This window comes from Macrotis lagotis, chromosome X (genome assembly GCF_037893015.1).
Source record: "Macrotis lagotis isolate mMagLag1 chromosome X, bilby.v1.9.chrom.fasta, whole genome shotgun sequence".
In the NCBI taxonomy this organism is placed as follows: Eukaryota; Metazoa; Chordata; class Mammalia; order Peramelemorphia; family Peramelidae; genus Macrotis; species Macrotis lagotis.
In genome coordinates this window covers 597,513,215-597,528,240 of record NC_133666.1, presented here as the reverse complement: position 1 = coordinate 597,528,240, position 15,026 = coordinate 597,513,215, and positions in this window count along the sequence as shown.

Genomic DNA, 15,026 nt, shown 5'->3' with positions numbered 1-15,026 from the left:
TCTGATATAAGTTGTACATTAATAATTATGTTTAACATATTTCTATATTAGTCATGCTGTGAAAGAAGAAGAAGAACAGAAGAACTAAGGGGAAAAACCTTGAGAAAGAAAGACAAAAAGCATAAAAGAAGTTTTCAAACGTAGAGATTCAGAATGCATTCAGAATCTATCATTTTTCCTCTGGATAGGGATGGCATTTTCTTTAACACGTCTCTCAGGAATGTTCTTGATCACTGAACTGCTGAGAGGAACTGCATCCTTCATAGTTGATCATTCACAATGTTGCTGTTAATGTGTACAATGTTCTCCTGGTTCTGCTCACTCCAGTCTACATCAGTTTATGCAAGTCTTTCCAGGCTATTGAGAAGTTGTATTGCTCATAGTTTCATACAGAACAATAGTACTCCACCATATTTATATACTGTAGCTTGTTCAACCATTCCCCACTTGATAGGTATTCAATTCTTTGCCATTGCATAAAGAGGTGCTATAAATATTTTTGCTTATGTGGATCTTTCCCCCTTTTTTGTGCTCTCTTTGAGATATAAACCTAGTAATAGTATTCTTGGATCAAAGGGTATGCACTGTTTTATTTCCCTTTGGGCATAGTTCCAAATTGCTCTCCAGAATAGTTGGATCAGTTCACAACCCTAACAATGCATTAATGTCCCAGTTTTCCCACACCCTCTCCAACATTTTTTCCTTTTCTGTTGTTTTAGCCAATCTAATAGAAACTTCAAAGTTGTTTTAATTTGCATTTCTATAATTAATAAAGACTTTTAGGACTATAGATAGGTTTAATTTCTTCAACTGAAAACTGTCTTTTCATGACCTTTGACCATTTGTCAATTGGAGTATGACTTCTTATAAATTTAAGGCAGGTCTCTATATATATTAGAAATGAAAAAAAATAAATGAGTCCTGCATTCCTTTTAATAATGATCATATTGATTTTGTTTATGCAAAAAATTTTAATTTAATGCTGTCAAAATTATTCATTTTGCAATATTTTGTTCCTTATCTCTTTTTTAGTCAGGCTATTCCTTGTTATAATTGACCTATGGTATCACCCTTTAAGTTTAAATCCTGTACAAATTTCTACTTTATTTTGTTTGTAGGACCTATAACTTTTTCTGCTTATTGACCAATTCTTTTTACCTGTCTGAAGAGAGAGTCAGAGTAATGAAAAGATTATCAAATTCACTTCTCTCAAAGATTATCAAATTCAGTTCTGAACCTTAGAAAACACTCTTATCCACAAATTATATAAGTGGTTAATCCAATTTCACTTGATAAACTTCTACTTCCTGAAAGAGATTGCAAAATGAAAATTCCAGTAATAATGATAGTCAAATTTCAGAGCTCCTAAGTCAAGGAGAAAATATTGCAAGCAGTTAAAAAAAAATCTAATGTCATGAAGTCACTGTCAGGATAACACAGGATTTAGGAATTTCTATGTTAAAGGATTGGAGGGGAAAGGAGCTAGTATTGCAAACAAGAATTATCTACCCAACAAAAACCAAGTATAATCCTTCAGAGGGAAAATTAATATTTAATAAAATAGAAGACTTTCAAGTGTTCTTGATAGAAAAACCAGAGCAGAATAGAAAATTTGAATTTCAAATATGACTCAAAAGAGACATAAAAAGTAAACAGAAGAAAAAATCATAAGGTCTTCAATAAGGTTAACTGTTGGTATTCTTATATGGAAAAATGATACTTGTAACTCCTAAAACTTTTCTCAGAAAGAATATAAATAGACATAGGGAATATGCATGATTTGAACATAATGAGATTACTAATACATACACACACACACAAACATATATATATATATAATATATATATGTAATTAAATGATGAGAAAAGAAAATTGCAGAAAGGGAAAAGGTGATACAGAATGAGGTTAATTATCTGACATAAAAGAGACCCAAAGGAAATTTTACAATGAAAGGGAAGTTGGGGGAAAGGGGAGGGGGTACATATGAAATTTATTTTCCTTAATCTTGAAAAGGGAATATCATTCATGCTCAATTGGGTGTTGAATATATAATCATATATTACATATATATATAAATCTTATCATATATAAAAGAGTGAGGGAGAAGGAGATAAAGGAAGAGACACCTGATAGAAGGGAGGGTAGATTGAAGGAGGTAAAATTCAGATGCAAAACAATGGACAATGGACAGGATGAAAGAAAGAGTAGGATAAATGGGGTAAATGGGATGCGGTTAAGTATATAATTAGTAATCATAACTATGGAAAATTTTCAATAATTTTTCCTGATAAGAACCTCATTCTGAAATGTAAAAAACTGAGTTATTTTTATGAAAGAAGAGTCATTCCTCATTTAATAAATGTCAAAGGATATGAACAGGAAATTTTCAAAGTAACCAAAACTATACACAAACATAAGAAAAAATGCTGTAAATCACTAATGATTAGAGAAATGCAAATTAAAACAATTCTGAACTATTCACACCTATCAAACTGACTAATATGATAGAAAAGAATAATGACAAATTTTAGAGGATGTGGGAAAAATGAAAACACTAGTGCACTGCTTGTGAAGTTGTATATTGATTCAGCTATTTTAGAGGACATCTTGGGATTATCCCCAAAGTGCTACAAAACCATGTCTTTGACCAAGCAATGCTATTACTAGTTCTGTATCCCAAAGAGAGAAAAAAACAGAAGGGAAATGGACCTAGATGTGCAAAAATATTTATAGAGCTCTTTTCAGTAGGGGCAAAGAAATGAAAATTGAGAGAATACCATCAAATGGGGAATGACTGAACAAGTTATTGTATATGATTGCCCTGGAATAATTGGGTTTTAAAAAATGATGAGCACATGTTCTTAGAAAAAACTTGGAAATTCTTATATGATCCATGCAAAAGGAAGTGAACATAACTAGGAAACCATTGTACACAGTAATAGCAATATTGTATGATGATCTACTGTTAACAACTTAGCTTTTCTCACCAATACAATGATTCAAGACAATTCTGTGGGAGTAATGCTGAAAGGAACTGATCATCTCAAGAGAAGAAACCAGTGGAGATTGAATTTAGATTGAAGATTGAAGATTTTTCTTGTTTTTTTTTTAGTTTTCTTTTATAGCATGATTTACATGGAAAAGTGACTACATGACTACACATGTATAACCTATGTCAAATTGTTTGCCTTCTCCATGGGAGGAGAGGAGGGAGGAAGAGAATTTGAAACATGAATTTGAAAAGAATGCTAAAATTGTTTTTATATATAATTGAGGGGAATAAAATATTAAATTAACGAAATAAAAAGCATGCAGATCAGAACTGAACATGGTTCTCTCAATGTAGTCTAATCAAAGTAGTATAAAGTAAGAGTCTTACTTTCTCAATCGAGAGCATTATATCCCTCTTGATGTAGCCTATGATTACATTGTTTTGTTTGGTTTTGCTATGAGATGAAGCTTGATAGATAGTAGAGAGACCAGTGGATTTAGAATTAGAAGATTTAGAAGCTGGGTTCTGCAGCTAATAATCTATATAGCCTTTAGTAAATCATTTTATATCTCTGGTTTTCAGCTTCCTCATCTGTAAAAAGGATGATCTTATAAACAAATTGTGATATATGAATGTGATAGAGTACTGTTGTTCTGTAAGAAGTCATGGGGGGGGCAGCTAGGTGGTGCAGTGGATAGAGCACCGACCCTGGAGTCAGGAGTACCTGAGTTCAAATCTGACTTACCTATCTGTGTGGCCTTGGGTAAGCCCCTAACTCCATTGCCTCGCAAAAAACAAAAGTAATGAGGGGTGAGACTTCAGAAAGATCTGGAAAGACTTGCATGAACTGATGCTGAGTGAAATGAGCAGAATCAGAAGAATGTCATAAAAAAACAACATGTAACATTCTGCAATGTTCAACTTTGATGGGCTCACTCATCTCACCAGTACAATAATCAAAATAATTCTAAAGGATTTCTATCCACATCCAGAGAAGAAAGTATGGAGTTTGAATGCAGACCAAAGCTTATTATTTTCAATTTTTAAAATTTGTTTTATGTTTTATTTCCACTATCATAGTTTTTTCCATTTTTTCTAATTCTTCCTTCACAACATGATTGATATGGAGATATATATATATATATATATATATATGTATATATATATATATATGACTTATATTAGATTGTTCTCTATAAGGGAAAAGGGGGGCAGAAGAAGGGAAAAGAGAAAAAATGTGAAACTCAAAATTTTTAAAAAAATGATTGCCCAAAACTATCTTTGAATGTTGTAGGAAAAATAAAAAAATTATAATTAAAAATAATAATGAGCTTAAATTTTATGAATTCTTAGGATATTGTTGTTTTTCTTTATCCAGCTCCAAATGCAGAAGTCTAGATCCAAATTGTTCTGCAAGGTCTCTTGTGATTCAGAAATTGACCCCTAGGAGAAGGATTCTGAATTTGGATGACTGAGAATTCTACAGGATGACAGAAAGATATTTTTGTCAGGGCCTCATATACCCAGATAGCACCAATGTAATGTTGATAGGTCAAGTAAGGAATAAGAACTATTATTTGTCAGTATGGTTATGTGACAAATAATTCCTTTTTTTTAGTTCATGTAGCAAGTAACTACTGCTTAAACATCTACCACAAGACAAAAATTATAGAAGGAAAAAAACCATGATTTTATTATGATTAAGCACAGTTAATGCTCTGATGCCTATGGAACAACTAGTTTGAAATATCCTAAAGTTAAATATTAAAAGGACATAATCTTAATAGAAAGACTTGTTCTGAATATATAGATCTGGGAATCATATATATGTAAGAATATTTCAACCTCTTGGAACTGAAATTGGTAAAGTAAAGAATAAGACAAAGACTTCAAGGGAATATGCTTAGTGAATATGATATAGACAAAGATCCAGTAAATAAGACAGAAGAAGTAGAAAAATAGAATAAGGAGAATATAGTGTCACAAAACTGGAGAAAGGGACATAAAGTCAAATTTTTTTTGTGAATAATTGTGGATCTCTTTTTAGCAATTCTATAATGTTTCAGGCTTGATTCAACCAGCACAATGCTATCCACAACTCTAACCTCCTTCCCTACCAGGAATCTGCCCCAATGAACTTGGTGTTGAACATTATCTATGACAGTGGTAAATACCAACTATTCTTTTTTTCCCACTCATGTCTCTACCCCTTTAGAATGGAGAATATCACATAAAATTATATTGAAATTTCTCTGACTCAAGAACTGGTTTACAGTAGCTGTCACTAAATAATGTTGATAATGTTTAATAGATTTTGATAGATACATTTTGTTCTTTTCTCATGTCTTAAAGGGGACTAATGTCCCCTTTAAATAAATCAGTCAGTCAAATAAATATGTCTTGATCATATACTTTATATCACAAGATATACTTTTAAATTTACTTGAATTAATAAAATTTTCTCCATAAGTTTCTTAAGTGCAGAGTCATTAAAAAATAAATCAAACTGTGTTCTATAACATATGGTGATTTTTGAGGTGTAAATGATCACACTGAAAATTTAACAATCAACTCATGAATAAGTGAGTTGGAACAGGCCTCCATACACCATTATTTGCAGGATTGTTTGAATAGCCCAATATTTCGATGTCACACCAGATTTTTATTTAAGTTCAGTTTTGTCTCTGCTTATTCAAAAATTATTCGTGAATAAGTTCTGATCTTTCAATAAAAGGAAAGAATTTTCTCACTTGTGTCTTTGTACCCACACTACCTAATATAGAATCTTGTGCATTATAAAAGTGATTGAAATAAATTGAGTCTGGAAAGTACATGTTCTTGAGTGATGGCAGTTGAAATTGGCTTCAATATAGAGTATTGTGAAGGTGAACAAAGTGAAAAAAGGTAAAGAGGTAGATTAGAAACATGTTCTATAAGTCCTTCTTTGTAATACAAGTATATGGTAGGAAGAATGAGCAGCTCAGATAATACTGAATTGCTTCTCCTTGAAGACCCCCCCCCCCCAAGCAAAGGCTAATAATGACTTCTCAGGGATGCTGTAAAAGAGATTCTTACGCTATTTATTGAGCTTAATGTCCTCTAAGGCCCCTCTCAAATCTGAGAAGCCATATCTGGCTCTGAATTTATGTGGCCGGCAATGGGCAAACTTTTAAAGAGGTTGTTTTTAAAATTCAGTAAATCTGTTTTCTGCACTGTATTTTACTCTATTTGCTTAGAAAATGCTTTTTTTTTTTATACAGACAGTTGTATCACTAAACATCCATCTCATCTAGTCAGAGTTCTCCTGAATTCTGTATTGTTGAATTCTGTATATTTCATTATCCTTGCAACAGAATGTTACTATACAACATGCCTCCTGAGCTGCATCTACAATTAGGTCAACTTTAACTTTGCCTTTTTCTTTCTTCTTTCAGATGTACCTGACCCATCATTGTAACAAAGTTTATAATTCCTTTGGCAGTTCAAATACTTCAGAGAACATTATTGATTAGTAGATAACCAGGTCAGACAGATTCAATATGGAATTTTAAATACTCTGGGAATTTTAGCTCTCTCAGCAAATGTTTTCATTATGTAAAATACTAGAAGTAGGCAATAATATGATCATTTTAATTAGCTGTGATGTGAAAATGTGGCTTATGAGTTATAATAATCACTGTGTTGGGAAACAAAGTCTAGCTTGGTATGGGTTGTCTATATCAATCAACAAAATTTCATTAAATTCCTATGATGTGCCCTGTATTACATGCTTTCTTATTTTGAGTGGAAAAACTGACCCCCAAATCAAAATATTTCCCTCTTCCCCTTCTCAAAAAATGGTTTAATTAGCTAGATGTTAAGATTTCTCCCAGGTAAAATGGTTTAGTAGGAATATGATTGTTACAATTAGGGTAATCTAGACCAGAGGTTCTTAACTTTCTTTTGTATCATACTCTTTTACCACTTAGGGAAGCCTCTGTACCCCTTCTTATAATAATGTTTCTTTATTAATATTTTAAAATAAATAAGACTACCAAGGAAATAAATTATATCAAAATAGTTTTTTTTAATATTCATGGACTTGAATCAGACCAATCTTTTTTATGAGTAAGAAACTGAGGATGAGAAGTGAAATGACTTTCTTGATGCTTTGTAGCTAAAAACTGGGCAATCTAGGACTAGAGCCCAGAATTTCTGGCTCTAATTTCAGTGATAAACCAAGATGCCCATCCTTATTAGACATCATCTAATCTAAACATATGCTAGACTCAAAGCCTCTTTAGACACATTCTTAAGACATGAAAGCATTTAAGTTTCTTAGTTTATCCCAATCGCTTATTGCCCTCAAACCAGGATTATCACTGAATAGGAGGGCCTAACTATGTCTTCTCTTTAGTCTGTTTATTTCAGGTAATGATGTATGCCATAGGTCTCTCTTGACTTTTTTTTCCACTGAAAAAATTTACTCTCCTGTGTCCCATTTAATTAAAACCTCAATAAGGGATTAGCCAATAATTTAGATCCAATACTAATGCTTAGTCTGATGGTCCTTGTTCTGTACCTGTGGCACTATTAAATCTCTTAAAATAGAATAAGAACTAACATTTACATAATGTTGTCAAGTTTGTAAAAGATTTTAAGGGCTTTATCTAGTTTTAGCTTCACAACTGTGAAATTTGCAGGTAATCTAGGTATTGTTATTCTCATTTTTAAGGTTGAGGAAACTATGATTCATATTTGAAGAACTTGACCAAAGTCACACAATAATCGTCAAAAGTAGGATTTTTAAATGTCTTTATTGTACCAAATTGCCTCTCACTTAAGGGTAGTGATCATTTTCTGCCAAAGTCTCCTCTCTTCTCTTGTCTAGAGTGAACATTTCAATTCTTTCAACTCTCTTTTACAAAGCATGGATCCCATACCCATTACCATGCTGATCATTCTTCTCTGAACCATGTGGAACTTGGAACTGGCAACACATGACCAGACCAAGGATGATGTGGCAATCACCTCCCTAATTCATTGCAATATACTTACAAAATAATCTTCTTTTTTTGGCAGTCAAGTCATATGGTTCTCTGACACAAAGTCCTCTTCTAGTGCCTCATTGACCTGAATATTTGAAAGGTTAGACCAGTATGAGCTCTGGTAAGTTCCTAGAAAGGATCTGAATATGCTAGACTAAGTATGATTGCCACAAGTAATAAATCCATGACACTATCTATTAAACAATGGAAGGGCTGTTATTCTGAGCTGTTGGAAAAAATGTTAATACTCCTTAAACCAAAATAAAGTCAAAATGGGAACAGGATTTAGACATAAGAGCGATACCATAGATAAATTAGTAGACCAAAAAATATTTGATCTATCTGACCTATGGAAAAGGAATAAATTTATAACCAAACAAGAATTAGAACACATTTTAAACTGCAAATGAGTGATTTTGACTATATTAAATTAAAAGATTTTTGCACTAATAAAATCAATGCCAAAATTAGAAGAAAAGCAGAAAGCTGGGAAACAATCCTCACACCCAGGAGTTCTGATAAAGGTCTCATTTCTAAAATGTATAGAGAATTCCATCAAATTTATAAGATTACAAGTCATTCCCCAACTGAGAAATAGTAAAAGGATATAAACAATTTACAAATGAAGAAATTAAAGCTATACATAATCATATGGAAAGATGCTCCAAATCATTACTGATTAGAAAAATATAAAAATAAAACAATGGGGTATCATCTCATACCTATTAGATTAGCCCAGATGAAAAAAAGGGAAGATGATCAATGTTGGAGAGGTTATGGGAGGACTGAGACATTGATGCATTGCTGGTGGAGTTAGATCCAACCTTTCTGGAGAGCAATATGGAACTATGCCTAAAGAGTAATAAAACTGTTCATACCCTTTGACCCAGCAATTACAATTCTAAGACTATACCCAGAAGAAATTGCAAAAAAAAGGGAAAAGTCCTACATGTTCCAAAATATTCATAGCAGTTCTTTTCGTAGTGGCAAAAAACTGGAAATTGAAAGGATGCCCAACAATTGTGGAATGGCTGAACAAGTTATCATACAGGTTGTAGAATATTATTATTTGATAAGAAGCCATAAATGGTCAGACTCAAGAGAAGTATGGAATGACTTTTGGGATCTGATGCTGAGTGAAAGGAGTAGAACCAAGAGAACAATGCACACATCAACAACATTATAAGATGAACAACCTTGATGGAAGCAACTCCTATCAGCAGTCCAGAGAGCTAGGAGAACTATATTTGACTGGTTATTATCCCCAATCAGAGGAAAAAACAAAACAAAACAAAACACACAGAAAAAAAAGCAACTTTTGAATCTGATGAATACTTTATAAAAATTATCTCTTATGTATCTCTTTCCTTTAATCCTAATTCATTATGCAAAAAATTAATAATTTGTAAATATGTTTAACAAAATATGTATGTAAAATGCTGACCTGACTATTCCCTGCTGAAGGGAGGGAAGAGGGAAATTTTGTAACTTGGAAATATGCATGTACAAATGGATGAAAATAAATAAATAGGAAAAAAGAAATGTTAATACCAAGGAAATCATGAATCTTTCTAATGACTCGAGTGCTTCCTATTGAACTTAAAGCTAATCCACTATGACTGTACTTCTTTCTTAGTCATGTTGCTATCCAACCTCACCTGACAGTCCTATTACAGTTAAAATATTCTTAAAGCCAATTATGATCTGTTTTTGTAGTATTCTCCTTGAATGATTGAAGTACAATATTAATACTTGTATAACCCTTGTGTAAAGGGGGTCCTTGACACTTCTGGGCCCTAAGAAGCTTCTCAGTTTGGCTAATGCCCTTAAGTCTGGGAACATACTTACACGGCTCAGTTGACCCTGAGAGTCACAAGATATACCATAAATTTTATCTGAGATTCACCTAATGTTCTTGTTAGCCTAATCCTTTTTGCTGTTTCTGCAATATTTCTGCTCCCTCCTAAAATTGCCCCCTACCCCACCCCAGGTACAGCTGAAGCTGTGAGATAGTGAACTCTCCCAGACCTAAGTCTCCCTGGTATGTGACTGTCTTGTACCACAGGACACATGTTAGACCTAAGGCAGACCCAGACCCCCTTCCATCTTTTATTGGCCTCCTATCCATGCTATGTCTCAAGTATGTAATAGTCTGACAAGGAAATATATCTAACTGCTATCTCTGCTTCTGTACCCTCTTGCTCACGATACCCCCACCCCTCAAAATACTATAGAAACCTTATTCTCTGAACACTCAGGGTTGTGTGCTTTGAGGAAATGTAACCCCACACAAAGACCAGTAATAAAAATCCACTCCCAAATCTCATGGCTTGGTCTCCAACTTGCTTTCTGGGTACAATATGATAACATAAGGTCTTGTTTATAGGTGTTGGTTAATAAACATTGAATAAATGAATGAATGAATAAATGAATGAATGTGTGGATCAACATCTCTAGAATATAGATCTCAAAATTTCTACAGGCATACAACATAGGTACTATGTTACTGCCTGTGGGCTAGGCATTAATATACCTGGGATGGAACTTGAGCCAAAAATAATATCTACCTAGTATTCACCTGTTCTCTAAATTTCAATGCCAAGAAATAAGAGTATCATAGAAAAGTAAGGCCAAGGATAAATTTGAATCTGTTTCATTAGAGAGTATTCATATAGACCTATATAGTAATCGATTAAGATATATTTATTAAGTGCTTATTATAGGCAAGGTATAATTCTAGATCCTGGGGATACAAAGAAGAAATGAAACCATCTTTGCCCTTAAAGAGTTTGCGATCTATCAAGATAGACAATATTTTCATGAATAATTTCATGTAAAATAAATACAAGGTAATTTACTGGGAAAGTCACAAATTACTTAATGCTTAGACCTGAATTTTAGGAAAATTATATGTGTAGAGTCATTCTTCAAGAGATATATAGTCAAGCACTATGAACATGTAGTTTCCAAAGAAAGAAATCCAAGCTATGAACAGTCTTATGAAAAATGCTCCAAATCATGAATAAAGAAATGCAAATTAAAGTAACTGTGAAGTTCCACCTCATTCCCATCAGATTGACAAAAATGACAAAAGAGAAAAAGGACAAATGTTGGAAGGGTTGTAGGAAAATAGGAAAATACTATACTCATTTACTTTTAGTAGAGCTATGGATTTGTCAAGCCCTTCTTGAAAGCAATTTGGAATTCAAAAAGTTACTCAAAAGTCCTACCTTTTGACCTATAACTAGCAGAACTAGTCTACATTTACATATGTAAAATGTATATATCTATATTTGGTATATACATATATACACATATATGTGTGTCTCTATATCCTTATCTATACATATATGTATGCATGTACATAGATATATTGTATAACATTGTGTGAATAATAGGTAATCTCAGAAACTAAGGAGATCAGGACCAAAAATGTAGAGGGATATACGCAGAGGTATGGTAGAACCAGCTGAAATCAACTCTGAAATGTAAATTGTTCAATTTTCAGTGTGAACTTTGATATTTCAGAAACTGACAAATGTACATATTGGAACTTGATTCATCATTTTGATAATGTTCTAAAATTAAAAAGGTGATAACAAATATATTAATAATGTACATTTCCTAAAAAAATGATGTACATTAAACTTAAAAGTACATCTCATTTATAACTTTTTTCAAGAAAACTGGCTATTAAACATATGCCAGCCTTGTAGATACCCACAGTTAGTGGGAGAGATATGAATTCTAATCTGGCAGATCAGACTGAAAAGTGATAAGAAAGGCAGAAGAACCAAGAGAGAACAATTTCATGAAAAGCAGAAAAAAATAGCCAGGATTAAATTTCTAAATGAGATCGAAGATTCAGTGAAATTTTGAAGATGGCAAAGTGCAAAGAAAAAGAATGGAAAGAGTAAGGTGAAAGGAATAGATGAGGGAGAGGGAAAGGAGAGGAAAAAAGAGAGAGTGAAAGGGACAGATTTATAGTATGTATCAACCTAAAAATTTCAGGTGAGGTAAAAGACAGACACTGTTTAGAATGTGTAATAGGTCATAGACTACATGATATATGAACTTTCATTGTATTGTCATCTAGGAACAAGTTCCCTTTGATATGTTAATAAGCAACTGTGCATTGTTCATAGTTCTTCAGTTGCTGAAATCTTTAAACAATTGAAGATCCATTTTGAATAGGATAAGGAAGCAATGGGAAAATAAGCTTACCACCAGAAGAAAGGAAGTCATTTAGTAAAAGGAAAAATTCTATTATCTAGAAAAATAAGTGGGTACTTTTTTTAAAAAAAGTAAATATTTTAATCCAGGATTTTTTTCATCATCATTTTTGCATTTCTATTAGTCATTCTAGTCAGAGATACTGCTCATCTTTGAAAGCAGAAAATCTTTAATCATGGCCCAACAGATTCACAAAGAATTTACCATTTCTCCTCTTGTTTCTTCTCCATTATGATATCTATAAAAGTCTGTCAACAGTCTAATCTGAAACTCCTGATGCTGTAATTGGATATTCATATATTCAAATGTATGCCATTATAAAGATACTCATAGTCAGTATTTATGCAGATTTTTATTCTGTTTTTTAATTTTATAGAACTCTTTCCATATGCCCATATAATTTTCATCTTTTAGATTTTTCAATGTAGATTTTTCTACCTGTGTAATTTTTCTAAGTTCAGTGCATCTTTCCAATGTTCCACTCTCTCCCTGGTTAATTATTGGATTTTTTCAACTTCCTTTGGATTCTCTCCTTCATCCTTTTATATATTGGATATTTTCTTTTGTTTCTTCTGTTGTCTGGATTTATTAATTGCCTTTAGTTTTATTTATTCCCATTGGATCTTGCAGGAAAAATCGAAATAATGTAAACATTACTAAATGCAATTATTATTTAACTCCAGGTGACCAGCAATTATTTAGAATATCTTAACATCCAACTGATCTTATGCTTTATATAATTCTAGAATCCTGGAATTAAGGTCAGAAGGTACCTCAAGATCTGTTCAACAGTAGAAAGAGTAGCAGATTTGAAACTTAAAGGTGAAATCAAATCCTGCTTCTATATGGTCATTCACTTGGGAAAACTGAAGCTCAAGTGTAAAAAGAGGGAGCATAGATTAGGTCCAATTTAGTTTTACATCTATGATGCATAACCTTGAAAAGTAAATTTACTGTCCTATGAAATATCAATTTTAATGCTAGGCAATATACTGTACTTGGGTTCAGTTGAGCTGAAAGTTAAAACCCTTTTAACAGCAATTAATTATAAGTCCTTTATTCACACGAAATACATTTATTAAATTCTTTTTGTGTATAAAATCACTGTTTTAGTCCCTTGGAGAATTAGAAAGCTTTAATAAGACAAGATCTTATGTAGTTTATGGTGTATTTCATTCCAATAGTTTCTCTTTCTGTCTCTCTTTTTTAATATTTTCTCTGTCTTTTGTGTCCACTTTCATCTTCACTATTCACTCATTTGTTCTTATTCTTCTATTTCGTCCTCTTAATTTTCTCTTTCATTGACCATTCAATCTTCCTTCCCCCAACACAGGCAGTAGATAAAAACAGGTAGCTTCATCATTACGATGCTTTCCAATACATTGTTTTGCTGGGATTGTAGATGGGATTTTCTTGAGAGCTAAGGAAATCAAAAGGACAAGGCAAAATTTCTTCTTGTCAGATCATAGCTCAAAGGGTTTATTGTTATTGACTCACTCTCCCCATGCTTGTGTTCTTTTTCTTTATGCTTCAAAATGACATATCAGATTGTGATAAAAAAAATGGATAGCAGTCGTATATTTTAGTGTTACAACTATGTTCCTTATAAAACCTCCTAAAAACTTCTTTCTGTCTTTGGGCTTGCCTATATAAGAAGTGAGGGATTTCATAGACATTCTATCTAGCTATTATAGAATTAAGATTATGGATTATATAGATTACATATATACATGTATAAGCATGTATGTTCCTGTGTAAGTATGTATTAAATGTGAGTGAAACAAAAGCTAAACAAAATGCCTGAAATGAGGTCAGACTGAGACAGAAACAGTACAGTTTTCCTGATGGTATATAAATAGGAGTTTTCTATGGTCATGGTTTCCATAAAGTCAGCACTGAAAGTCAGAAAAGAGGATTTGACATGGACATGGAGCTTATAATAAAACAATCTGCAAAACTGTAGCTAGGAACATATCAGTGGAGTTAATCTTTGAAACACCTCTAAATCCCAGCAAGAAAATCTTTTTCTATTTTAGTTATATTTTTCCCCCTTCCTTTTTCTTTTTTGAGCAATTGTTCAACCATTTTGAAACTCTAAGTCATTACTAGTCACTGAATAGTTGAGGGGAAGGACTAGAGGAAAAGAGGTCAAATGAGATTTATGAAGTTGGGAATTTATATGTTTGTAACTTACAATGTTTTCAAGTGTGTGAGTTTCTGTGCTCTTCCAGAATTCTTCCAGAAAGGAAATGAATTTGCAAGTAGTGCTCTGTGTATATTTTCTAGGTAAGTCTTTTGTATACAATATGATTTGTATATTTGTATTATATGTATAATTTGGATATAATATGTTATCATTTAATTAATCTTCAATGAACCTTTTTTTTGCAGGGACATTAAAACCTATAACCCTGATAGAATGTCAGCTCCTTTTGGATTGCAAAGAAAAAATTTTCAGGATATTGGCCCTGATGCCATACATATTAAACAAATATTTATTTCCTCTCTATGACCTGTCATTTTCTATTTTTATAGCTTGATTGCTGCCCTTCTACTGGTTAATTTGCTAGCCCACCAAGCACTATATTAGCCTTTCAAAATCTTATCTAATTTTAAGTGCCTCAGACAAATCTTCATGAAACCTTATCAACTCTTCCAATTGCTTATGATCTCTTCATATAAATGCCCATAATTTTTTTGCTGCTATCTATCTTATGGTACTTCTATTAGTTGTTTGTGCACTTTAGTTAATTTTCAATTGAAATTTTAATCT